This window comes from Anabrus simplex, chromosome 5, assembly GCF_040414725.1.
Source record: "Anabrus simplex isolate iqAnaSimp1 chromosome 5, ASM4041472v1, whole genome shotgun sequence".
Lineage (NCBI taxonomy): Eukaryota > Metazoa > Arthropoda > Insecta > Orthoptera > Tettigoniidae > Anabrus > Anabrus simplex.
In genome coordinates, this window is record NC_090269.1 from 191207196 (window position 1) to 191234124 (window position 26929).

At 37.8% G+C, this 26929-nt stretch overlaps 1 protein-coding gene and 1 long non-coding RNA gene across 2 annotated transcripts in view; one reads left to right on the top strand and one right to left on the bottom strand.

Annotated features, from left to right (window-relative positions):
- Mccc2 (methylcrotonyl-CoA carboxylase subunit 2) overlaps window positions 1-26929 on the bottom strand; it is a 229001-nt gene that overhangs the window by 154897 nt on the left and 47175 nt on the right. The window lies entirely within an intron of this gene.
- Window positions 1-26929, top strand: part of LOC136873909 (uncharacterized) — an 86560-nt gene that overhangs the window by 12741 nt on the left and 46890 nt on the right. Inside the window, exon 2 of the long non-coding RNA XR_010860199.2 lies at window positions 15546-15676. This is a non-coding gene — a long non-coding RNA (uncharacterized lncRNA). The remainder of the gene's footprint in view (window positions 1-15545; window positions 15677-26929) is intronic.

A 26929-nucleotide genomic window follows, 5' to 3' on the forward strand; every position in this document is an offset into this window, starting at 1 on the left:
TTATTGTATTGATTGTTGATTATCACTTTTTATTACGACATGGTTAATTTTCTAATGTGATAACATTCTGTATATTTTAAGCTCAGGACCCTGACCTTAGTTTTTGTTGCATTAATGGCTGATGATGTTCGCTATATCGAACAAAACATGTCCCAATATTAGACACTTCATGATTACATTATAATTCAATGAGTCTATTGTAACGTATTGAATAGGTGGTTATAAATAAAAGAATTTCATAATTTTGATAGAATGTGTTGAGATTTAAATATAGATATTGGAGGTTGTCTTAAACAAACCTTTAGCAAGGTACCTCCGTGGTTAGTTCTGCAGCTGGATATACGACTAGATGTACTCTGTGGACCCAAGGTGAACATGGATTCCTCTATTTATTGGAGGTATTTCCAGGACTTCGTTCACCAGTATCTGGCCGTGAGACATAGCTTCACAGATGGTTCTAAAATAGGAGAAAATGTTGATTGCTCTTTCGTCACCAATGATATGAGCACAAAGATCTCGCTTCCTAGTGTATGTAGCATGTATACTGCGGAGCTTTACGCCATCTTAGAAGCTCTGTAGTTTGTATTGGGTGACGAAAGAAACCACTTTCTTATGTGTACCGACACATTAAGTTCTCTGCAGTCTGTTGAAGCTTTTTTTCTCGAAACACCCACTGGTACAGCAGATTCATGACGACCTAGCCAGGTTATGTGAAGCTGGCACCAGAATCACTTTTGCGTGGATTCCAAGCCACATTGGGATTGCGGGAAATGAACTTGTGGATATAGCTGCAAAGGAAGTAGTACTTTTACCTCCAAGACCTATTAATGTACCTGCTAAATATATTTGTTCTCAGCTATGTCAAACCATCTTAGGTGTCCTGGGAATCGGAGTGGCTAGCTAACTGATCTCCCAATAAGCTGCGAGCAATTAAGAAGACAACCTCCGTGTGGCAGTCCTCTTTCTGGTCTTCACGGAGAGAGGCCATAGTATTGTGCAGGCTAAGGATAGGTCATGGACGATCTACACACTCTTATTTCCTAAAGAGGGAAGACCGCCCAGTGTGTTCTTGTGGTGCCAACTTCACCGTGGCCCATATCCTCACAGAGTGCGCCGATCCCTCTGGCCTAAGGCGGAGCCTCGGCCTGCAGGAAACACTCAAAACGCATACTAGCCGATGACGCGACTACTGCTGATCCCGTCATCCGCTTTATGTGCGACAGTGGATTAATCAAGGGTATGTAAGCAACAAGTGTACTGTTACTCAGGGAACGCACGTTCCCTTTTGATTCGTTAGGAATTTTTTGGCCTAACGCAATAATTTTTTGTTTTATTTTGTACTGTGTTTCCAAATTCCTTCGTTAAATAAATTATTTTATTTTAAATTTATTTTCCACTAATTTGTTCAGAGAGGATGATTACCTAGTTGCACTTCCTCTTAAAACAAAAATCACCATGACCACCACCACCAGCCGAGATTGTACCCACCAACTTGAGCTCAAAAAGCCAGAGCCTCTAACGAGGGACCATCAATCAATGTTAAGAAAACTTTAAACCGATTTATACACCATCCGAAAGAGTACACCGAAATATGTAAAACCCTCTAATATTACATCCTATCGTACATTTATCTACAAGTTACAGGGTGGTAAAAATGTGCGGGTGGGAGTGTCCCCATTGTCCAATCAGAATGAAGTTATTTTGAACTACTGGCGCAATGTAAAGAGAAGCGGACGGGAGACCGAGAGAAAGAGAGAGAGACAGCACTGTGAGTGCAGTGAGGCATCGCGAGTTGTGTATGGGTTGTTCCAAAGTAAGCCTCGTGATGATGATGATAATGCTTGTTGTTTAAAGGGGCCTAACATCTAGGTCATCGGTCCCTAATGGTACGAAATGAGACGAAATGCAATGACAATTTAAAAGTACAAAATTCATCCACTGATCAGAATTTAAAACATGATGATGAACAATGAATGGATGAATATGAATTTAAAACAATCAGTGGATCTGACCCGCAATGCCTCACCTTCCCAGAAACATTATTACTGACCAAGGGACTACTTCCAAAGCACAATACTGAATCGATGATGCTTGTTGTCTAGAGGGGTTCAATATCCAGATCAACGGTCCCTCATACTGGCACTTATTACTAGTAGAACCATAGTATTTCTCAAGTTGTGGTACTAATCAAAGGTAGCGGTGTTCCAAACATTATGGTACTACTCACAAGTATTGCAAGTCGTACAGGTAACGCGGACCTATGATGTTTCTCACATAATGGCACTAATAGGCAACGCAAATCCATGGTGCACCTTACATAGGTGTACTAAACACAGGGACTCGCACTATCCCGTGGTGTTCCTCACATAGTGGGTACAAATCACAGGCAATGCAGACCAACAGTGTCGCTCATATAGTGGTACTAATTACAGGCAACGACCAGACACGTGGTGTTTCTCACATAATGGTACAAATCGCAGGTAACATAAGCCTGTGATGTTCTGCATACAGTGGTACTAATCACAGGTACTGGAAACCCGCAGTGAACCGCTCTCTGCTGCTACTAATTACAAACATAATGTGTACCTAACGCTGTGGTACTACTCGTAAGTAAAGGCGACCCATGACTTTCTCAGCATGATGGTACTAATCACAAGTAGTTTCATGGTTCTAATTCAATCATCCCTTGGTCGCCCCGCTTAGTCACCTCTTACGACAGGCAGGGGGTACCGTGGGTGTATTCTTCGTCTGCATCTCCCACCCACAGGGGGTGAAGTAAGCTTCTACCTATTAAAAGGAACCCTCTTAACGTAGAGAAAGCATTATATAATGACTTCAAAGAAAATAATTTCCAGCTCCCCGTTTTTAACCAAAGAAGATGAGACAATGTTTTAGTATTTAGTAGATATATTAGAGATACAGATATAATATATACACAGACTTTAGATATTAATGAATACGAACCGGTATCTAAAACAGTATTAGCGCCTGATGAATACGAATCTCCACCAGAAGAATCTACTTCACCTTCTTCAAAACAGGAATCAACATCAAAATGTCCACAAAGCCCAGAAAAACAGAGTAGAATGTCATTGGAAGAAAATATAAAGATTATAAACACACGGTTGAGTGCAAAGAAGCAGAAGAAAAAATAAAATGTCCTCACTTATCATGGAACTCTATGAAAAACAGACATCCTAGATTGAAACATGAGACACAGTTGTACCATTTTAAGGAAGGCATTGCAAAATCGGATTCTACTGGCAAGCCATCTTCTAGTTTAACTGTCACAGTTGTACGAGTTGGTGTTTGCAAAATTTATGGAAGCTCGTGCACACAACTTGATAGTGCACAATATGAATTTACAAAAATGGGCCCATGAAGAAGCCAAATCTCTTGATTTACCTTTTGTACCGGGAGGTACACCCGTACGCCGCAGTTATAAATCTTGCACCAATAAATCCTCCTCTACAGGAGAAACTCCGAACTTTAAAAACTGGATTAATTTATAAGTTTCTCAGTAGATGTCACTACAGTAAAATTTTGTGATTACAAAGTTGTCAATACCGTGTGGATTTCAAAGTGTTTTGTTTTCTATTGATCAAGAAGTGTGGACATTCTCTTATAGATGTCTCTAAAAAAAAAAAAACCTATGATCATGCCCCCTGATGCGAAGTGAATGAACTTTCTTGAAGAAATTCCGTATTCAGAAGTTTTCGTCTTAACTAAATTTTGTTCTTTCATTTGTGGGTTGGCAATATTAATCTTTCTTTCCGCCAGTTTTGAACTTAGTCAATCCCGAATTTCTTTAATTAATTTTTGACCATTCGTGTCTGTCTTCCTCGATTTTGATGTGTAACCTTAACCGACCAATAAATTGGAGGGGGGGTGGCTGTTTTATTCATGAAAGGTCTCGAACTTACCCGAGCGTTTAAAAACTGCTGATTTTCATGGCTCTTCGCCACTCGAACAACATCTAGCCTAGTGTATGGAAGTGTAGCAGGAGGCGGGAAGCACCTCTTTCATCCGGCAGCAGCTCTTCAACAAGGTAATGGCCACTTAACATCTTTATTTCTCGCTAGCTCAGCAGTCTAAACCGCGGGGAAGGTCCGAAACCTTTACTATGTAACCTATCTTGAAACATGTAATTTGCTGTCGCTTTTGTAAAACTTCACATATCTTTAACTGTAATTCGAGGATAGAGAGTGCTTTACCCTCTCAAGCTCCCTTTCATTTTGATTTGAGGTGACTACGTTTTTGTAACCGATTTTCTACTCTTTCTTAATGTGTTAAAAAATTTTCTTATACGAGTCACCTCCCTAGTTTGGGAATAGCCCCTGTGTCATCGGCCTTGTGCCTTTTAGGTTTTAAAATGTGTATTGGGGAGTGCTAATTCACGCCTCCATTCCTTTTTGCATTTAGGGCCATTTAAATTAACCTATTATTTTTCTATGAAGGCCCTATAGGCTGGGTATGAGATACCCCTGTGTAATTCTTGTATGTTGTGCCTTGATGGCAATTTATTGTAAGGCATGGTATTGCCTTCAATAGGCTTGATAAAATTGAGAGTGGGTCAGCTCTTTCTGACTAGGTAAAAGTTCCTCTAGGAGGCCTGATTTTTTTTTTTTTTTTGAGCTAATGCTCCTTGTATGAAGGGGGGTTCTGCCCAAAAAAAGTGTACCTTGGTAAAGTTGGGCTAGAAGTTCAAGGATTGTAAAATTGGGGCTCGAAGCCCAGAACATGTAAGGATCCCAAAAACTATGCTCTCGTGCTCTTATTTGTAAAATTATACCTTGTACCTGATTTCTGGATAGTTATTGAGTTGTTGTTTGTTGAAATTCTATGTGAAATTTAAGTTTTTCTATTTTTGAAAATATAACCTTTATTGAAATTTTAATTCATCTTTCGGCCTTGTAGTTAGACCCATTCCAGCCCTGCACCTTCTTTCACCTCTGCAGTCCATGGGTAACCCTGTAACGCCTTTGTCAACAAGTGCAACATGGGTATGAAATTTCAAGCAGCATTTTCACATAGGATCATGAAAAATTACACAGTTTGTCATACGAAAAGAAGAAGAAGAAACTACAAACAACATACTGCTTTCCTGGAGAGAAGAGACAATGTTGCTTATAGAGCAGTATGGTGCTGACAATGTGTATAATGTAGATCAATCTGCCATCAATAAAGAATTGCATTCCAGGAGAACACTTGATAGCTGTGATAAGAATATAGTATGTGGTGTTTCAAAATCACGAAGTGCCCAGACACATTCATTCACAATTATGACAATTATCATGCATGGGACATCTCCATCCCTGTCTGTTTATTGTATTGCAGGAATCAAAGCCACCAAGTCAAGCTGTCCAGCAGGGTATGTTTAAAGCCCCTACTTTAATTGTGCAGTGATCAAAATCTGGAAAAATGACAAAAGACCTCTTCCGTATATTTCTGGAGTTGAGTTTTACCTCGCACTGTTCCATCAAACTGTTTACTGTTGGATTCTTGGGCGCCTCACAAAGATAATAATTTAATACATGAAGTACATTCATTACTAACTATGAACCTGAAAAGTTAAAAGTGCAAATCATTCCAGCAAAAACAACTTCTGAACTACAACCATTAGACAGGCATTTTTTCCAAATGTTCAAAACAATAGACCAACATATTTGTGATTTTATTGTTTTAAATAATATTGATAGTGTAACAATACCTATCATGAAATGCATATCATTGATCTACAATCAAGAATGTGCACCGCACTTCCGTTTGTCACATAAACATCAGTGGAAATTAGCGGGCCTAATTAGTACGAACAAAATTTTTTAAAAGAGTACAGACTATTGTATTAGGAAAGGAACTGATACTTGGAAATTCCTTATGGAGGACGATAATAATTGTGATCAGCTTTCTTTACTCAAATGTAACTAGTGCAAGAAGCTATTGTGTTTCAAACATTTTTTTTCTTAATTTCCGTTATCATACACATGAGAATGTATGTTGAAGGGGATTCAACATGACTGCCGCATTATTGTTGAGTATGTAATTGTTTAATTAGTACATACTCACACATACAGAGATCAAATGTTTATCTTGAATATTTTTTTTTTTTTTTTTTTTTTTTTTTACTGTGTTAAATGTTTCTGCGAAAGATATGTTAGTGCAGAGGTTGGTTACGTCAAATGATGCTAATGGTATAATAACGGCGTATGGCCTCCAGAGAGGCTTGGTACAGAATTTTCGAGTTGACGCCCTGTAGCCGACCTGCACAACTGTAATGTTACATTAATTCTAATGTTGAAGATGGCACAAATACCCAGCCCCCAAACCAGAGGAATTAAACAATGAAGGTTAAAATTCCCAACCCATTTGGGAATCAAATTCAGGGCCTCTTGAACCAATGGGCAGCATAGTAACCATTAGCCATGGAGCTGATAAGCTAGTGGCGAGTTGCGTCCAGTAGTAATCGTGCAAGTAATCGTGTTCATCAAGCAAGTGAACAGTACTGGGCAGCGATACTTTGTTGGCATGGTAGGGGCAGGCCAGCAAGGTGTAATATGGAACCCAGTGCCGAACAGCAAGTGGGACTTATTTCAATTCTAATGGCAGCTTCAATGATGGCAGTGCTGTTGGTCATTGAAGGGGTGGAGATGAACCCTGGACCTGGTCCTGCTGGAACAATGGGATGGGAAGAGATGGAGAAGATAAGAGAAATTGTCAAGGCCCAAGCAGAGCAAACAAGAGAGCTCCTACAGGAACAAGCCAGTGAACTGAGACACAAAGGACTGTATGAAAGAGGAGCTAATAAATGTAACAGAACTGGTGGTCCAAAGCAATAAGGAAGTATCAAGTTTGCGGGATAAGGTTAAGAGAAATGAAGAAGATATAAAAGAACTGAGGTGGTAAGAGAGTAAGCTCCAGCAGGAAACTCGCAAGAAAGATGTTTTTGTATATGGGTTACCTGAGGACACTAAAGAAGAGCTAGTACTTAAAGTGCTAGAGCTAATAAATGAGAGGTTGAAGATCAACGACAGGGAAGCCAACAATGACGAGATTCAGCGAATGGGGAAGACAATAGGCAAGAGACCGGTGAAAGTGAGGTTCGTTTCAACCTTATTGGTGAAGAAGATTTTGGACAATACATGCCAATTGAAAGGTGAAAAGCTATGGATCAAACAGCAGCTGGAGAAAGAAGCCTTTAGGAACCAGAAAACGCTCCAGTTCCATCTGGGAAAGGCTAGGAGTTTGTGACTAATCGCCTACATAAGGGGTAACAAATTAGTGGTGGGTAACGGGAAGTGGACTAGAGCATGGTCGGTGGAGCAGTTAAAGGACGTACAACACACAATATGTTGGCCAATGAGGAATGTAAATGCATGAGGCAACTGTGATCAGCAGAGCGCTGAGCAGTGCACAGTGACCAGGAAGTGAATTGAAGAGGACAGAGAGAGGAAGAAGCTGACTCAGAGACAACCAGCAGGGAGTGCAGCCATGCTGACCTTCAGCGGCAAGTGAGTGCTGATGCTGCAAGAGACACAACTCCCAAACGCAGGCGTGTGAGACTGAAGGATTTCTGGCAGAGAAAAGGTAAACGAAATGAGGATGGCTCTGATAGGGAAAGGGTTAGTACACTAGATGAAAGCTCTGTTGAACTGGGTGTAACTAGGATTATGAGGAGTAAGGCAGGCAGTCAGAGTGAGATGCAGGGGAGGAAGAAATAGCTAGATAGGGTGTATCAGTATTGAAGAACTAAACTAGAAAATGAATCTTTTAAAGAGTTGTTGGGAAGCTTGCATGGAAAGCCCATCCCACCACGAAATAAGATAGAAGAGTTTACAGTTTATTCTAAGACAAAAGAAAGGCGAGCTAGCAAGGGTAGATATCCTGGTGGAATAATGATTTTGGTAAGGGAGGATTTACAAGATAAAACAGACTGTATTGAATTGGAAATAGAGGATATGATTTGGTTTAAAATAAAATTTTATGAGGAGAATGAGTGAGACTTATGTATCGGTTTCATCTCCAACCCTCCTGAGGCCTCTCTATTTGCGAAAAAGGATTTCCTTGAAGAGTTGGCACTAGAAATTAATAGGATTCAAAATATTTTTGAGGACATAGACATTCTGCTAATGGGGGACTTCAATGCGAGGGTTACAGATCAGAAACTGTTGTATGACAAAGATGCAGATGAAGTATATGTGAAAAAAAAAAAAAAAAAAAAAAAAAAAAAAATAAAAAAAAAAAAAAAATAAAAAAAAAAAAATGGAAAAATAAAAATGGTGAAAAGTTGTGAAAAGCTGTGTGGTACCGTAAAACTATATATTTTGAATGGGTGGTGGTATGGTGACGAAATTATAGATTTGGCTCTATGTTCTAGAAATGCGTTGCCTATGATTATGACCATGTAGGCTGATGAATGGGGAGAGTCACATCACTTACCAATTATTGTCAGAGTAAATGATAGAGAAGGCAGTGCCTTAATAAGCAGTATGATAAAATTCAAGGAAAGATCAGTTGCTAAATACAGGTGAAGAAAGGAGCTAAAGAAAGAGTTTATGAACTATTATGAGGGAGAAATAGGTCAGATAGTGAAAATTGGAATAGACTAAATAATCAAGAATAACCTAACAGGTGCAGCAGTAAAACTAATAGAAAATACTGTAAAGTTATGAGGGGGGGGGGGGGGGAGAAAAGTGGGTAAAGGAGAGGAAGAGGATAATAGGAAAGGGATAGTACAATGATGAATGCAGGCATAAAAAGTACAAAGCAATGAAAGCATCAAAGGCATATAGGAAGCATGGTGGATAAAATCAAAGGATGGAATTTTGTAACAGAAGGAAAGAATACGGATAAATGTATATAACTCAGAGTGAAAGAAGCAAAGAGTTGTTGAGCTGAACAGAAATTCTAAACATAATGAAAGTAGGAAAGTGCGAAGTACAATTAAGAGGATGTGCAGAATGCAAAAACTTCCTCAACAGGCTGAAATAAGTCATGCTAACTGGGTAGAGTACTATAAGAAATTATTGGGTGGTGAAGATGGGTGGAGACCAAAAACAGAAGGAAATGGAATATTGGGAAGGCTGGGGTGTACTGTGCCTATATTAGATAAGGAAATATTGATAGAAGAAGTAAGAGAGGTTTTAGAGAAAGCTAAGAAAGGTTAGATCAGGAGCAATTTTGGGTATCACTAATGAATTTTGGAAGCAAGTGGCAAAGAATAAGGATATCGTAGAAAGTAACAGAATATTTGAATGGGGAGAATTTCCCAAATCTTGGCTAGAGGGAGTGATTTGCCCAATCTATAAAAAGACAGGAGAAGAATCTAACCCAAATAATTATAGGGGCATAATGTTTTTAGATACATTAAGTAAAATCTACACAGGTGTGTTGGGAAAAAGAATCATAAAGTGGGCTGATAGGGGCTCAATCCTGGAGAGACTCCAGTCAGGTTTCAGAGAAAGAATGAGGACAACTGATAATATTTTTGTGGTGAAAACAATATTGGATAAATATGTAAAAAGGAAAGGTGGAAAATTGTATACTACTGCTATTGACTTGGAGAAAGCATTTTGATTCCATGAGCAAGGGCGCTGTTGTAGCAAAGATGAGAAGGATAGGGTTGTCTCATAAGATGATAAGAGCGGTTGAGAATATATAGGCCTATTCAGAAGTGAAGTGCTCATTCAAAATGAAGGAGGAAATAGTAATTGGGGAAATATTCTCTAAAATAGCGCTGAAACAGGGTTGTAAGTTGTCACCTATTCTGTTCTTATTGCTTATAAGCAATATTTTTCAATCGAAAGGCTTCGAGTCAGGGTTTTACCCAAGTCTTGAGAACCAAGATATTCCAGGTCTCATTTTTGCGGATGACATCCTTCTGCTCACATTGAATCCCGCTAGCATGCAGGGTAGTAGAAATTCAATGGTAAATTACTGTAAAGTGTGGAATTTAAAAATTAAAGGTACAGAAAACCAAGGTAATCTTATGTGAAAAAAAAAGAATATAAATTGCCAAACAATGAAAAATGGTGGATGGGCCAGACGAGATTAAAAGTTGTCAAAAAAGTAGAGTATTTGGGTATGACATTAAATGGAAATGGAAAATGGGCACAACAAATAAAAAGGAGCTAAACTAAAGGGTATGAGTGCACTGTCAGCTATTAACATTTTGGATAAAAAGGTGCCCAACACTGACTAGAGTGTATAATAATGTTTTTAATGTGTTAGTTAAATCTAGGGTGTTGTAAAGAGCAGAGATCTGGTGAGTTGAAGGGAAAGTTTATACACTTGATGCAATTACGAGATTTGCTAAAATAATTATGGGATTACCCAGTTGTACAGCTAACTGTGGAGTGATGTACAACAATGTAAGTCTGCAAACAGATTTTGTTAAAAAGATAATCAAGTATTGGTAGAGACTGAAGTTGGGATCAGGTGACATAGCCTACCAACACCAAATTAAATATCAGAACTGAGGGTACTGGGTGGATGGGACATGGAACATTTTGGAAACGTAGGAATGGGATACCTCTGGGAAAGGACTTCATAGAGCAACTAAGAATATGCAAAAGAAAATAGCTGAAAGAGTTAAAGATATTGAAAAGCAGACTGCTTCACAGTGTAAAAGAGGTTACTAGAAGAATTTTGTAATGTAATGGGGAAAATGAGGATAAATATAGATATTATAATAAAGAGGAGAATGAGGGATATAATGTAGTGGTTAATGGCAGCACAGAAAAATAAAACATAGCCTACAGATAAAATAGAGATGAATATAAATGTTTACAGATAAAATAGAGATGAAAATAAATGTTTACTATGTCTGAAGAAATGAAATAGGCACACATTACAAAGGATTGTTTAGAGACAAGGCAAATACAAGAGAAATGTATAGACGAGGAGGATATAAGAAAAATTGATAATGAAAATCAGCTGTATACAATTGTAAAGTTACTGAACAGAGAGTGGATGCACCCAGGAAGAGTTGCAAAATTATTCAACATTATTAGGGGAATGGGGAGTAGTAAGCTGGTGGAAGGAAAAGAAGTGATAAATGCTAGTTTGTAACAGAATTGTCCCTAAGGCAACCTGGACAGTATAACTACATTGAAATCTAGAACCATTATGTACGTAGATTAGAGTTATAGCATATAATTAATTTAAATGTAACAAAAACTTTTCAGTCTGACAACACACTGCAATTACAGTATAACACTATAAACATACCTGTAAAAATACACACTATTATACAAAGAATGATATGTTTCGTTCTACAAGAACATCTTCAGATTCTATCAAACACTTAAAACATGCTTATATATGTACAGTATTGTTTACGTTGCGTAAAGTTGTCAATGATAGAGAGTTTGGTGATAACATGAACCAGTAATGACAAAAAATAAATTTACAAGTATTAATATAATGAAAAACTTACGTACTTATCTAGACTGCCAATGCTAAGTCCATTATCACCAAACACTATTTCAGGACTGTGAGCATGGAGAGGCAAATGGAAAGTTTTGAGTAAAGCACACTGCTCGCGGAGAGGGGACGGGAAGCATGGGAGGCCTCGTGTGGAGCATTGTGGATCTTTCCTATCGGATGTTAAAATCTAGTATACCCTACCGTTGAGAGGGGAAGGGGAGGTAGGGCGGAGCGCGTGGAGCACTGTGGAACCTTCTATCAACACTAGAGAGGGGAAAAAAGGTTATCTACTTCATGTTAAAATGTACTTTTATGTAACATGGATGAATGCAAGTTAATGATTTTAGGTGAATAAAGTAAGGAATTGAAATAGAGACTAGCTATTAAATGTTATTATCATGATAAAAGCTAATTTAATGAGTAAGTGTTGTCCAGATGTTATGTGAGTAGAGCAAAGAGGGGGAGAATTTATTTAAGTGTGTATGGTGATTTAGGTTGGTTACATTAGTACCTTTTATGATGCCAATTTTGATTGCTTCCTTTATATTCAAAGATTTACTTTTATTTTCGATGTGTAAAATTTTTAGATCTGTGTTGATGTCTGTGGAATGGTGTGAACAGTCATATATGTGCTCCCCGAAGGCTGAATGCCAATTATATCTGATTGCGTTTTTTGTGTTCTTTGTATTTTGTGTGGAAATTATGTAAAGAAACCCACCTTTTCAATACATACCAAACTGTTGCACATAAGTTATACTACAACATTTTTATTATTATGAAGGTACCGGTTTCAACATGTCTTTAATGTCATCATCAGCCTTTCGTAAAACCAAGCAAGAGAATAAATGTGAATTTCATTCACGATTTGTTTAATGATCTGTATCTCGTCATTGAAATCTGTTGTGCTCATTGGTATGGTCACAGCCCTGTGTATCACTGTTTTACAAAAGGCTGATGATGACACTGAAGAAATGTCGAAACTGATACCTTCATAATAGTAATTTTATACTATAACTTATGTGCAATAGTTTTGTATGTATTGAAAAGGTGGATTTCCTTACATTAAAATTACTTGTGTGATTCTCAGTTCAATACGGAACAACCATGAAGTTTTTAACTTTAGATGGAAATTATGTTTCATTTGACCTATATATGTGGCATTGCAGTTAGGTTCTTGGCACTTGAGTTCATATACTCCTGACTTTGAGAAAGGGTCTTTTTGTTTATGTTGCACTTGCTGATGTGTCTCTGTAGTGTGTTCTTCATTCTAAAGGCTACTTTTAAATCTTGTTTCTTGAAAATATTAGCTACTTTGTACGTGTTCTTGTTAACGTAGTTGAGAACCACATATTTTTCTTTGTCATGTGTGGTGGTTTTCTGGCGATTTTTCTTATGTTTATTTAATATTTTATCTACTGTGCCTGGAGGGTGGTTGTTTTCTTTTGCAATTTGTTTAATGATTTTTATCTTGTCATTGAAATTTGTTGTGCTCATTGGTATGGACACAGCTCTGTGTATCACTGTATTCAGTCCTGCTATTTTGTGTGCATGGGTGGTTCGTCGCATACTACTGACAACGAGTCAATGCAGTGTTTTTGACTGACTGAAAAGTTTTGGTACATTTAACTAAGTCGACATTGAAAAGTATGGCTTCATTCCTAACAAAATATAATTAATTTATCATCGTAGTTCTATTAGTCTGCATGTGTTTTGTTTTTCTTTCAATAGTCTATATTATTATTATTATTATTATTATTATTATTATTATTATTATTCATTTCAGGAGTCGGACATGATATGGAGGGACTGAAGATGACTAATGTGGTGACCTCTTTGGGGGGTCATATTTCCAGGGTATCCGATGAACCTCAATAGCATGTCTGAGAGAAGTTTCAGTTTTTACAATAATCTTTCTAACACTCCTTTCAGCCATTCTTTCTCTGCTCAATTTTTAAACCACAAATGTTAATTAAAATCTGATTCTTGATATTTTCTGGACACCTTATTCGTCTGTGTTTTTACTGCATGTTTTTCAATTATGCTATAGAATATTCAGTTTTGTAAACTGCATGTATTGAAAATTAAGATCACAATAAACAACACTCTCTCCTGGATCTATGGTTTCTGAGATTATGGGAGATGGGAATTATAATTAATTAATTACATAGCGGCGAGTCGTGTGGAATCTTCAGGGTTTCTTATTTTCTGTATCAGGTTGATACTATTCTTTAAGCATGTCTCTGAGTCAAGTTCAAAGTCTTGTATGATTACCTTGTCAATAGATTAGCCCAGTTTGTAGGCTGGGGTATATATGTAGTTGATAATGGGCTTACTGAAATGTCTTGCACATGTAGTTTAGTTTGAGCATTTAAAGTATGTGCAGCAAGGTGTACTTTCTGATATATTCTCTTACTTTTCTGATGAGGTCTTCTGTGTACATGATGACTGTTGTGTAATATTGTCTGCTTTAGCCTTTTATATCTCAAAGTTGGTAATGGGCACAAAAAGCCAAAAGTTCTTATCCTGAGAGTTAGTTGCTGAGGACAACTGTGCAGCAAGTGGATGAAAGTGTATTGAAGAGGTACTGGTAATTCATTTACTATTAAAAAATGTGTAGCAAATGTTGGTTTGAGCAAGTAATCCTTACGGACTTACTGCAAAATGGAGATCAACATTGAAGAAGTTTCTAATCATAATCATCATTTTCCAACTCCAGTTTCACAGGTGTGGTATACAAGCACTTGCCATCTCTTCCTGTCTAGATACATCTTCTGTTCTAGAACATCTTCCCACTTGAGACCTCTCTCCTTCCTATCTGATTTCACTGTGTCTATCCAGCATTTCCTTGGCCTTCTCCTTGGTCTTTTTCCTTGGACAGTAAGGTCGAAGTATTTTCTGGCTGGTCTCTTGCTCTTCATTCTCATAATGTGCCCATACCACTGCAGTCTATGCTTCTTTATTACAGTGGATATAGGGACCTCAAATGCCACCTGCCTTCCTGTTCACTTTATTCCTGATTTTATCTTTTTGAGTAGTTTGATTCATAGTTCTAATGAATTTCATTTCTGTTGTCTGAATTCTGTTGTAGTAAGTTTATTACAGTCATGCCTCTAAACCATATGTGAGAATTGGTATAAAGTAGGTATGGTACAGGTTGTTTTTGCTTTTTGTGGTATTTTGCAGTCCCATAGTAGATTTTTGACTTGATTGTAAAAGTTTGATGCTTTCTGTGTCCTGCTGAGTATTCCTGCTTGACAGTGGTGTCTTTGCAGATTGTGCTTCTGAGGTACTTGAAGTGAGAAACTGATTCTAATTTTTCTCCTTCTAAAAATATGTTTGAGTTGGTTTCTTTCCTAGTGGTGGTCATTTCTAGTCTTTGTTTTACTTATCTTCATCTCAAATGCATTGATTATAGCAAGGATCGTCGCCATAAGACCTATCTGTGTTGGCGCGACGTAAAGCCCCTAGCAAAAAAAAAAAAAAAAAAAAAAAATTATAGCAAGGAAATACAATTTTGAAAGATGTAGTCATTGTGCTCACAGAAGTCTTCTAGACTATATGTATACAGACTGTACACTATATGTGTCTGACGAGAAGTCGCGGCAGCTTGTGGGTAACAGATACTACACTAAGCTACAAACATTAGTCATGTTAGTGCGAGTTCTCTGAAACAGATGCATGCTCATTACCAATCTGTTCATTATGCAGTGCTTAGAGTACATTATGTAACTAAAGCATAATTGCACTACTGCTTTGAAACTTCACAACAGCACCTCAGCTCGCAAGAATCACCGCAGACAGAACCAATGTTTACTGTCAGACCTTGAGAATTGAGACTGGTGCATGCACAGCAGCCATGCTTACCCCTTGCACCCCTTACTCCTCATCCACGTGTCTTCTTGTCGGACGACCATAGTACATATGGGTACAGAGTGAAATATTGAACCCTTTGACAGGTATACTGACATAGTGCAGAGTTGCTACATATAAGTTTTAATAGACAACAAAAGAACAAAATTATTAGCCATCTTAAACTTTTAACGGCACTGAGATTTGTGCATCTCAATATTGTTTTTTCAAAGTGAGAGGAGGTAATGATTCAGATTCTATATTACTTCTAGAATCTACCTTTCAAGTACCGGGGCTTTGTACGGACGACAGTGATGCATACCATTTTCTGGTCTGTGGCATGTTGGTCACCCTTCCTTATTGTCAGATACCAGTTATGGAAGAAAAATCAGTAACCAATCAGGTAAATTAAATCTTTATATTTCTTTTTTTTATTTGTTTGCCATCTTCTCTTCTGTATTTCCACAGAAAAATCAAATACATGGGTTGATATTTTAATAGTGACAACTATGCTGTAACAATGTCATGAATCGTATTCAGGATATATATTGTATACCTGAGGTAGCTTAGATACCCACCCTCCCTCAGCCTAAATGAACTTGCCCTCTACACGCCATGTACGTGTGCAGTGACAATAACAATTGTATTACCTTACCATACGGTAGCACGATGGATAAATGGCTTCATTCAAAGACAGACAAAAAATGTGACAGACATGCCCTGGCCTGGTCATCCTGCAGTAAGTGATGATGGTGTGCAGAATGTGAATGCATTAGTACTGGAGGATCTGAACATCACAATTCGTGAATTGGCCAATGACACAGGGCTGGCACCTTCGAATGTGCTGCAAATCCTGAAGAAGTGGCTGGGAATGCGGAAATCGCCTCCAAATGGGTTCCACATGATTTGACCGAACATCAAAAATGGCTGCGATATGATGCAAATGGTACGCACTTGGAGCGCTATGAACACAGAGATGCCAACTTTCAAGAAAGGCAATTCGTAATGCAGCCGCTAGGGCATGGGGGGGTGTAGTATTTTTTTTCCACCTGAGATCTTACTAACTAACATATCATTGAAAAATCAATGAACAACATACAAATCAACCAGATGTAAAATATTTAAAGACTGGCATATAAAGAGTGTATGCTTCTTACCTCCTAAAGTAACATGTGATCTGCAGTACATATCTAAGTGGAGGTTGAAGGATCATTTCTTTTGTTGAGTACTGTAGTTGCTCCCTTAGCAGCCTGTAGTTCCTGTTTGGTAAACGTACACTGGTGACATGTTTTTTCTTTTGATATAATGTGCATCCTCTGCCCTAACAGAGCATTTAACAGTTCAGTGTTCATATTCATTCTTGTTCTTCCTCATCATGCGCATCTGAAAAATCGCGACTACACATACTACAAAATATGTATGAATGAGATTTTGAGGAATGCAGTAAACGCAGTAAATTTTTGAACTATTTTTGGTTTATTACTAATTTCACTAGTCACGGTAACGTCATCATACGTATTTTCCTGCAGAAGAAATTTCATTATTCCAAACCTTTCCCCTTTCATAACACACGATTAGCATAAATTCTTGAAGAGTAATATATGTAAATTTGGCAACCGAAATTGCAATAAATACTTCAACAGTCACGCACACAGTATTCACAATGAAACCGAGTTTGTCACTACTTTGCCAAACAAAGACAAAAGAACTTGCATACTTGCATGGAAGTCTGGTCATGTAACGAACAATGACAACAACTCAGCAAGATATACCACTTCACAGGTGGCTATTTTTCTGGTACTGGAAGCACACACTGCGTTTGGCGCGTGAAAACTCGGAATATTCTTAAACGATGGACAGGAAAGGGGTATAAATGATTACTGAGAAATCAAAAATAATATATTCTGAGAATTCAAGCTGTAATGACATTCCTTGTGTATCCTTTTGAACACTTCATACACTTAGATTTAAAAATCAACAAAAATCGTAATTTGTAGTGTGCGATTCGTAAAGGCGTAATTATGAGGGGTATTTTGTAATTATTATGATTGAATTGTAATAGTTGGCATCTCTGAACGTGAAGGTGAGGCCTTCTTACAGTGGATTGGCGAGACCTGGGCCAATGCTTATGAACCACAGGTGAAACGTCATTCAAACGATTGGAGTCATCACGGGTCACCGCAAAAAGTAACGGTTTGACTGACTGGAACGAATGTGAAGGCCATGCTGATCGTTGCCTACGACTAGGATGGTGTTATCATAAAATATACTGTTCCCCAAGGACATACCATTAATGCAAGTATTACTGTGCCTTTTTGCAAAACGAACCTGGTAGTAGCTTTCCTTTACATTGCTGCGCTCGCAATTGCGAGTGCGGAGAGTGACCGCTGCTCTGCTGCGCCCATAATATTGCGAGCGTGACATTCTTCTGATTTTATCAACGCAATACTCCCAATGTTGAAATAAGAAGTCATTCAAACTCCATGGGCGGATACATGCATCTTTCTGCAGTAGACAGGAGCTTACGAAATGACAATCTGTTGATTCATTCATGAGTTATTGAGATAAATACGACACTCTGCTTTACGAGCTGCTCTGCGGTATGCCCGGCGTGCAAGCTAGCAGTGAGGCCCGCATCAGGGGTGAGTAAGCTACAGTATGTCGACCGCCAGTAAAGCGCATGATCTTACCGAATCCGAGGTTGTAAGAGTGCTATCCACATTAGAATCGGAAGATGAATATTCCGATTTTAGTGATTTCGAGAATAATGATGATAGTGATGACACCGATTATAATGAAAGAACAGAAGTTGTCCAACCAGCCGGGGACAAACCGCTTAGACTGACAGAGAGACATTTTCCTTCCCCTGTACCACCCACCCCGAAGAAGAGATTTCCTGCCAGGTACTGCCATGTGTGTTCAAACACCACACTTGATGAGAAAAAGAGGAAAGAAAGTAGATATATGTGTGAAAAATGCGACGTTGAACTCTGTGTACACCCCTGCTTCGTAAACTACCATACCTTAGTAAGGTACTGAAGGAGATGAACTTGTTTCGTGCGAATGAACACTTCCAAAGCAGACATGTGATTTGAAAAAATGTAGGCTACCCACAGTTTTGGAATTACCAGTTTTGTACAACCCTTGATTAACTGGTCTGGACCATTTTTTATTTTGATATCAAACCAAGATGTATAGGAATTTTTAATGCATTCTCAGTGTTTTATCTTGAATAATCTTTTACTGTAAAAGTTAGATGCATTTTTACTCATTTTAGACACCCCTGAAGTTATTGTCTTCAGTTTAGTTATATATCGGTGCTTGGAAGTGGGCAGCTAGGACCACCTGTAGCTACTGAAACATGTAAGTTGAGCTTCTTACTGTTATTTTTAATTATTAGTTCGATTTTTGTTCAATTGATGGCCTTTTATGTTGGACAACCTTGAATTTCCTGTGCAACATATAGCTAATTTTGTGTTAGAAAAATCAGTTTAGGGCCTTCCATATTTAGTATAAAAATATTTGACAAGCAGGCAAGAACCCTCTGGTTTTTCCCATCTTATTTCAGACTTTTATGTATTGAAGTTAATTATTAAAAATAATTCAGCACAGGGCTTTTACAAAAGAGAATTTATCTCAGCAATGAAAAGGTTAAGAAGAAAACAAAGACATTTCCTGAATAACCCACCCATCATTCAGCATGACAATGCGAGGCCGCATGCAGCAGGAGCTGTGACAATTATTCAGTTGCTGGGCTGGGAAGTGCTATACCATTAACGTTATTCTTCAGATCTCAGTCAAAGCACCACTTCGAGGGGTCCGCTTTCCACACAGTGGATGACATTCTCCAGGCCACCGATCGCTCACTCCGCGACCTCCAGAGATCACGCACTCTCAACGGCATTCAGAGGCTTCCACATTGCTGGGAACGAGTACTGCACAACAGTGTGATTACTTTGAAGGCCTGTAAAATGCTTAACGTTGTAACTATGTTATGTATCTAAAAAAAAAAAAAGAGTTGCCATTATTAAAAACTCAACCCATGTATTTTAAGAACACATCAGCTGTTAGACCAGCAGAAGAACAGCTCAGGATGGAACACCCTTGAAGTAGAATATGATTAACAAGATGCCCCTCAAGTTGCCCGAGAAGTTTCCGTTTTCCTCATTTTGTTCCAACCTTTCATTTCTTTGACTATTAAGCCAGTTTATCTTGGGTATTATGTGTATGGCTGAGTGTGTGAGCATGTGCAGAGTTTTCACCCCACCCCCTCCAGTCACTATCTTCCAAGTCGTGAATGACTACCGGTACTAGAAGAGTAAGTTTAAAAAAAATGGCATATGGCCTTTAGTGCTGGGAGTGCCTGAGGACTAGTTCGGCTCACCAGATGCAGGTCTTTTGATCTGACTCCCGTAGGTGACCTGCGCGTCGTGACGAGGATGAAATTATGATGAAGACAACACATACACCCAGCCCCCCGTGCCAGTGAAATTAACCAATTATGGTTAAAAATCCCGACCCTGCCGGGAATCGAACCTGGGACCCCTGTGACCAAAGGCCAGCACACTAACCATTTAGCCATGGAGCTGGACACCTCTAGATAATAGGTGGCCTATGGAGTATTCAGCCATACTTTGGCTTATGGGATTTTTCCCTGCTGCTCATGAGATCAAGATGAGCACTGGTTATGTGCCTTTTCCTCTACAAGCTTCACCCTTAACACCACAATGAATCCATCTCATTACAGTTGATTTGCCCGATTGTGAAGAATGTGAGAAATCTTTACCCCTATTCAGAGTTGTTTCCAGGTCAACAATCAATATGCATTGCCACAACAAAACTTATTAGTGGTGAAATGGATAACATGAACGAGTTTACAAGTTTTATGATGAAACATTTTTCATCAAGACAAAAATGAGTTTATCAGGTATGGAGCCCATGAAAGCCAGAATGTTCGGACATCGTCAGTAAAAGTATAAAAAGCACATATTCCTGTACACATATGTTGAAATTCTGTTTCAAAGAAATTTAAATATGTTGGAAGATAGTCCGCCTAGTCAATACTATTCATTTATTTACCTTTCACCTTAACATCTAGTACATGTTTCGAGAATATAATGCATTCTCTTCCTCAGCTAGTAGATTAAAATTCATTATACAATAAGACCTGACTAAAATACGGGGGATTCATTATACAATAAGACCTGACTAAAATACGGGGGCCCCCGTATTTTAGTCAGGTCTTATTGTATAATGAATTTTAATCTACTAGCTGAGGAAGAGAATGCATTATATTCTCGAAACATGTACTAGATGTTAAGGTGAAAGGTAAATAAATGAATAGTATTGACTAGGCGGACTATCTTCCAACATATTTATTGTTACTAAGTCAATACGGATCCAATCCCGACCATCATGGTCAAGATTATTAATAATGATTATGCCAGCCAGGCTAGAAAAATGATAAACAAATTTAAGAACACCAAGGTTAAAATTCTTAGTATTTCAAAAGACCTGAATTTTCTTAAGAAATGTATTAAAAGTGACGTTATACCTAAACATTTGAATTCCGTACAAAAGAGAGGTAGATTGCTGCGTCATGAAATGAGAACACAGCGGAAAGTAAATCACTTGTGGATTAAAAATGAAATCAGGTTCTTACACCTTAAAAAAACGAAGCTGAACAACACGCTTTATGAATTACACCTACTCATCACTAGTCAAATTTCGACTCTGGAATGGGAGGAGGCGCAATTTAACATTGACCTCTCATTATTTACAATATTAAAGAAAAAACAAGATATTTTAGATAGAAAATACCAGAGGCTCATTGAAGACAAATGCATCACCAAAGATGAAATACGAAATAACAACACATACACGACAACACACACATTTTATCCGCCACTCAAAAACCTGACCAACGTTGATTTCAACGATGACGAAGTCGAAATCTTAAATAAAGGTCCCAAACATAACTGGCCACACACGAGTTAGACTGTCCAAAATAGAGAACTAGTGAAACTGATAGGGGAATCTGAAGTAGCAATTGCAGAAGTACCCATAGACGAACAAGAGAACATGAGGTTCGAGGCTAAAAATAAAATTTGTAAAATAATGGAACATAAAACCATCGCAGATACCCACACTAATAACAATCTCCGAAAGATTAATAAGAAGATTAAAGATAATAACATAATTGTCACGAAAGCTGACAAGGGTAACACTATAGTTTTAATGAATAAAGATGATTACATTAGTAAAACGAATGATTTCCTGGAGGGTGACAACCTTCGTCAGATAAAGAAGGACCCTACTAACAACATGCAAAAGACTTTCAAACAAATTTTAGCTAACACTAATTTTTTGATGAATTCGAATGAAACAAAACGCTTGGTAAATATGAACCCAGGATTACCGAAATTGAGGGCTATGCCTAAGGTACACAAAGAAGGCATACCTATTAGACCGATTGTTAACTTCAGAAACAGTCCTACATATAAAATGGCCAAATTTGTACACACGTTTTTAAAGAAACATTACAGATTTAATGTAGATACAAGTCTCCGCAATACCATAGATTTTTGTGATAGGACAAAAAATTTAATTTTATCGCAATATAATACTATCCATAGCTTTGATGTGAAAGATATGTACTCGAATATTCCGATCACGGAGACTATCAACATTGTTAAGAACAATTTAAACACACATAGTTCGTTGAGTAAAGTAGAAATTGATGAATTCATCAACTTATTAAAGTTTATATTAGAAAACAACTTTTTTACTTTCAACAACAACGTGTACAAACAAGTTAATGGGTTGGCCATGGGATCACCAGCGTCTGGTATCCTTGCAGATATATTTATGGACCATATGGAATCTAATAAAATAATCGGTAAAATAAAAGGATTAGACTTATGGTTAAGGTTTGTTGATGACGCGTTCGCTATCATTAACGAACAAGAACTCAAGCCAAACGAACTGTTAGACCAATTAAACAACCTTGATAAACATATAATGTTTACAATCGAGTCGGAAGATAATAAAAGTCTAAACTACTTAGACGTAACATTAACTAGAGACAATAAAAACCTGATTTACCAAGTATTTAGAAAACCTACACACACAGATGTTCTTATTAGGAAAGACTCGAACCACCCAGGAGAACATAAGAAAGCGGCATTTTACAGCTACATCAATAGAGCAGTAAGAATACCATTAAACAGAAATGATTTTAATAAAGAGATAAACATTATACAAGATATTGCCAAAAGAAACGGTTACCCCAAAAGCTATGTCAATAGGATAAAGAGTGAGGTCGTGAATAGACCTAACACCCTACTTGTAAATAAGGAAGAAAAAAAGAAATTCGCTACATTCACTTACATTAATAAACAATCATATAGTTTGGCTAAACTATTTAGAAAACACAATATCCATGTATCCTTTAGGACAGACAATAATAATAATAATTTATTGTTCAATTCAAATAGCATAAACACCAACAGTAGGTTCAGTAAATCAGGAGTATACAAACTGTCGTGCCAGGATTGCGGAAAAAAATATGTCGGACAGTCAGGTAGAAGTGTGGTGGTACGGTATAAAGAGCATGTCAATGCACGAAAACATTCTAGATACTCTGCAATGTGTGAACACATGTATGAAAGCAACCATCATTTCACAAATATTGAACGTGATATGACTTTATTACATTCATTAAGCAAAGGCAAACAAATGAATGCCCTAGAGAAATTAGAAATATACAAATTGCAAAAATTTGATAATGAGAACAACCTAAATGAACACATTGCAGAAGACAATCAGTTGTTTAAATTGGTAACCCAATACCCTAGTAAGAGGCCAAATGATGTCAAGCGTGTAAGGGGGGAAGTATGACTGTAGTATCAGGGGCGGTTCCTTCCACCCCTCCTTCCATCCAAACGCAACCCAATGTAATACTGTAACCAGTTGCCAAACAACATCAGGTGCCTCAACATCTATCTAACACATGCATGCCACACGTAACATTTACATCATCACAGTGGTAAGGTTTAATATTTTTACCCCGTTGTATTCTCATTTGTTCATGTCGGAGCCTTTTGTTAATTTTCAATCCATTTCCTTTTTATAGACCATTTTAACCTATTTTCAACCTGGCTGCATAATACATCTATCAACCGAAGATAATGGCAGGACTCCAAGTTTTAACGCAACTTCATTTATTCTTGTACAAATCCAATTGAACTACGCAAGATAGTATTATAATTCCTAGGACACCGTAATTTCACATCATTATACGACGCTGTATCCAATATTTTAATTTAAATAGACATCATTTTAATACCCATTAACGGTGGATATCGGCAGGACTTCAAGTTCTAATGCAATTTTATTCATCCTTAACTCAACATTTTTGAAGTACGCAAGGCAACTTCAAGGACACTATGAATTCATATCATCACAAGACGTTGTATTTAATTAGACATTAATTGGACTATATTGTGTTTTTAATTTGTACTTGACAAAATGGGATTTTAATTCTATGTTTGTACTATCCAGAATTTTTAAATGTCACATTGTCATACTCATTGTTTTGAATTTTAATGGGGGCCCCCGTATTTTAGTCAGGTCTTACTGTATAATGAATTTTAATCTACTAGCTGAGGAAGAGAATGCATTATATTCTCAAAACATGTACTAGATGTTAAGGTGAAAGGTAAATAAATGAATAGTATTGACTAGGCGGACTATCTTCCAACATATTTATTGTTACTAAGTCAATACGGATCCAATCCCGACCATCATGGTCAAGATTATTAATAATCAAAGAAATTTAATAATGCATCTGACAATGATCTTGCACATCACAGTAGGGATTATTATTACGTGGCTGAAGAGGTGCATCAGAGACAAGCTCAGCTCAAGGCACTAGATCTATCAATCTTTCTTCTTCTTTTATTGCTTTTCCCACACCTGTGGGGTTGCGGGTCCAACAGTGTCGGATGTGTGGATTTGGCCCTATTTTACGGCCAGATGCCCTTCCTGATGCCAAGCCAGTGTGGACTATTGTGTGTTTCTGTGCTGATTGGTAGCATGGTGTGTTGTCTGAATATGAAAAGGAAAGTGTTGGAACAAACATAAATACCCAGTCCCCGAGCCAGAAGAATCAGGCGTGATTAAAATTCCTGACCCGGCCAGGAATTGAACCTGGGACCCTCTGAACTGAAGGACTCGACACTGACCATTCAGCTAAGGATACTAGATCCATCAATAATTATGTTTATTCTCCAGACCTTCTCTGAGAAAGTTTTAAGTTTTCACATACTCCCTCACTGCTCACACACATATATTCCAACACAGGAGTTAAGAGCAGCCACACCCCATTACATTGTCAGGGCACATCAGCTTGTGCATTATGTGGAGAAGAGGAGCATGCTAATATTAGGTGCACGCTTCTACAATGTGTATGTGAAGTGTATGTACAGCATGTTCCTTCATCAAGAAATTGCCTATATTCAGAAAAAGAAGATGAGAAAAATGACTTAATAGTGAGGGGTCATACCTTGAGAGCTGATCCTTCAACTACAAGTAACAGATACCACATTTCCCAAAGACATAAATTTCAAGTGTTCTTTTGATGCGTTTGTAACTTTCTCAGCTTTTAATTTTTTTTTATCATTTCCAAATTTTAATTTTTGTCTCCATTAATTCATTCAGAGAGGATCATTACCTAGTTGTACTCCCTCTTAAGACAATCACCACCACCAAAGGCATGGAGAAAGTTGAAATTTATGGCTACTCCAGAATTTTTAATCTCCTTCACTGAACACGATCAAAGTGTACACATCCCTAGAGAGCATTATAAACAATAACTCACACAGGACAATCAAACAATGTGACTTATAATAGGTATTATCTAGACAGAAGAGCAGTTGCCAGGCATAAATGGTGGATGGAGAAGCAGTTGGTGGCCTTTGAATACTAATCTGCTCCAACACCATCAGTAAAGAAGTGCCACTATGTAGTGAGCTAAAGGCTGTCACAGTTTTGTGTTGTTCCCCTCTAGGGACACCATGACCTTGATGTCGGTGTGGGGGCTTGTGTCCTTGTTGGTCTCGAGGGCTGTGTGCCAGCTCAGGGTTTCCCATGCTGGACTAGCCTTGGTGTAGAGCCAGACTAACAAGGTCTCCCCCAAATTGCCTGAGAGGTGTCTGTGCTCTTTTTTTCTTCTTAAGTTAAGTTTAATTTCTCTTACTGTCTAGCCAACCCCTCTGCCTCAAGTAGAACAAGTTTTTATGGAGGTTTCACCATCCCCCAATCACAAGTTTCGGGTTGTGGAGAGGTGATGCATGGCTACTGGGAGAGTGGTCGTTAACAACCCCCTCCAGATACCAGGTGCCCTCTAGAGTATAAAGCCTTACCTTAGCATGTAGGGTTCTGCTGAGGGTTGACCCATTATTTTCCCAGCTTCTTGTGGGGCCGAGATCAAACCTGGGAAATTTTGTTTTAATTTAGAGAAGGCTGACAGCCTTAAAATATTAAAGGGTGGCACCGTTCAAAACACAGCAGCAAAGATAGCAATTAATTCAATAATGATAGAAGAGTTTATTGAGAACCACCTATTCAACACACATCAGATTCTTAAAAATCAAGATTTACATCTTGTCATTCTAATTTAACGGAACATGTTTCGCCCATTGTATGGGCATCATCAGCCATAATCTCATGCCTAAAAGATTAAAAATCAGGATTCTGATTACTCTAGTCGAAGTGTTACATAAAAATATATGTGTTATAAAAATGAGGAAAACTTGTTATAAGTTCCCAAAATACAATTTACACAATTAAAACATGTTTAAAAATATGTACGAGAAAAATGAGTAACGTTGGTGCAATTTTATATTGAAATCATTAAAACACTTTTAAAATAGCCAAACAGTCTTTATTTATGTAAACAATAAGAAAGTCTATGGCTAAAGTTATGGCCTTGAGGTACAAAATCAAAATGAATGGAATCTGGTTAAAGGCAACCCAAATTTGAAGTTATAGAATGATAACAATGATCCTTAAGTGGCTTAATCATTTAAAAAAGACATTAAATATATTTGTAGAAAGTTTATAGTAGGCCTATTATCATAAACTATACAGTTGTGTGATTGATAGAGTTATTGTTATTGATATTAGATCCGTACTTGTGAGGCGGGTCCACAGTCCACATGTAAAGATAGCAAAGAAATGGAAAAGATATACTCCAGCACCTGTGGATTATATACGTGATGAATGTCTTCTTCTATTCCCATTTGTTTCCAGGGTCGATGGTAAAAGTTTTCTTGATGAATGTCCTTTTGTGATCAGTAATTCAGTTGAAGAAATTGTAGGTGGTGAAGTCAACAAGACGCAAAAGCTTCCCAATGGATCCATACTCATCAAGACATCATCAGCTGAACAGTCCAGACAGCTACTTAAAGCCAAATTATTCAGAAAGACAGAAGTCAACATCAAGAAGCACCAATCCCTGAACTCCTGCAAGGGAGTTAAAATTCCACTGGGATCTGGTTAAGTCTTCCGATAATACTGTGATCTAATACCTAACACACCAGGGTGTAATCATTGCAAAGTGGTTAAAGAGGCATGCAGATGATAAGCTGCTCAG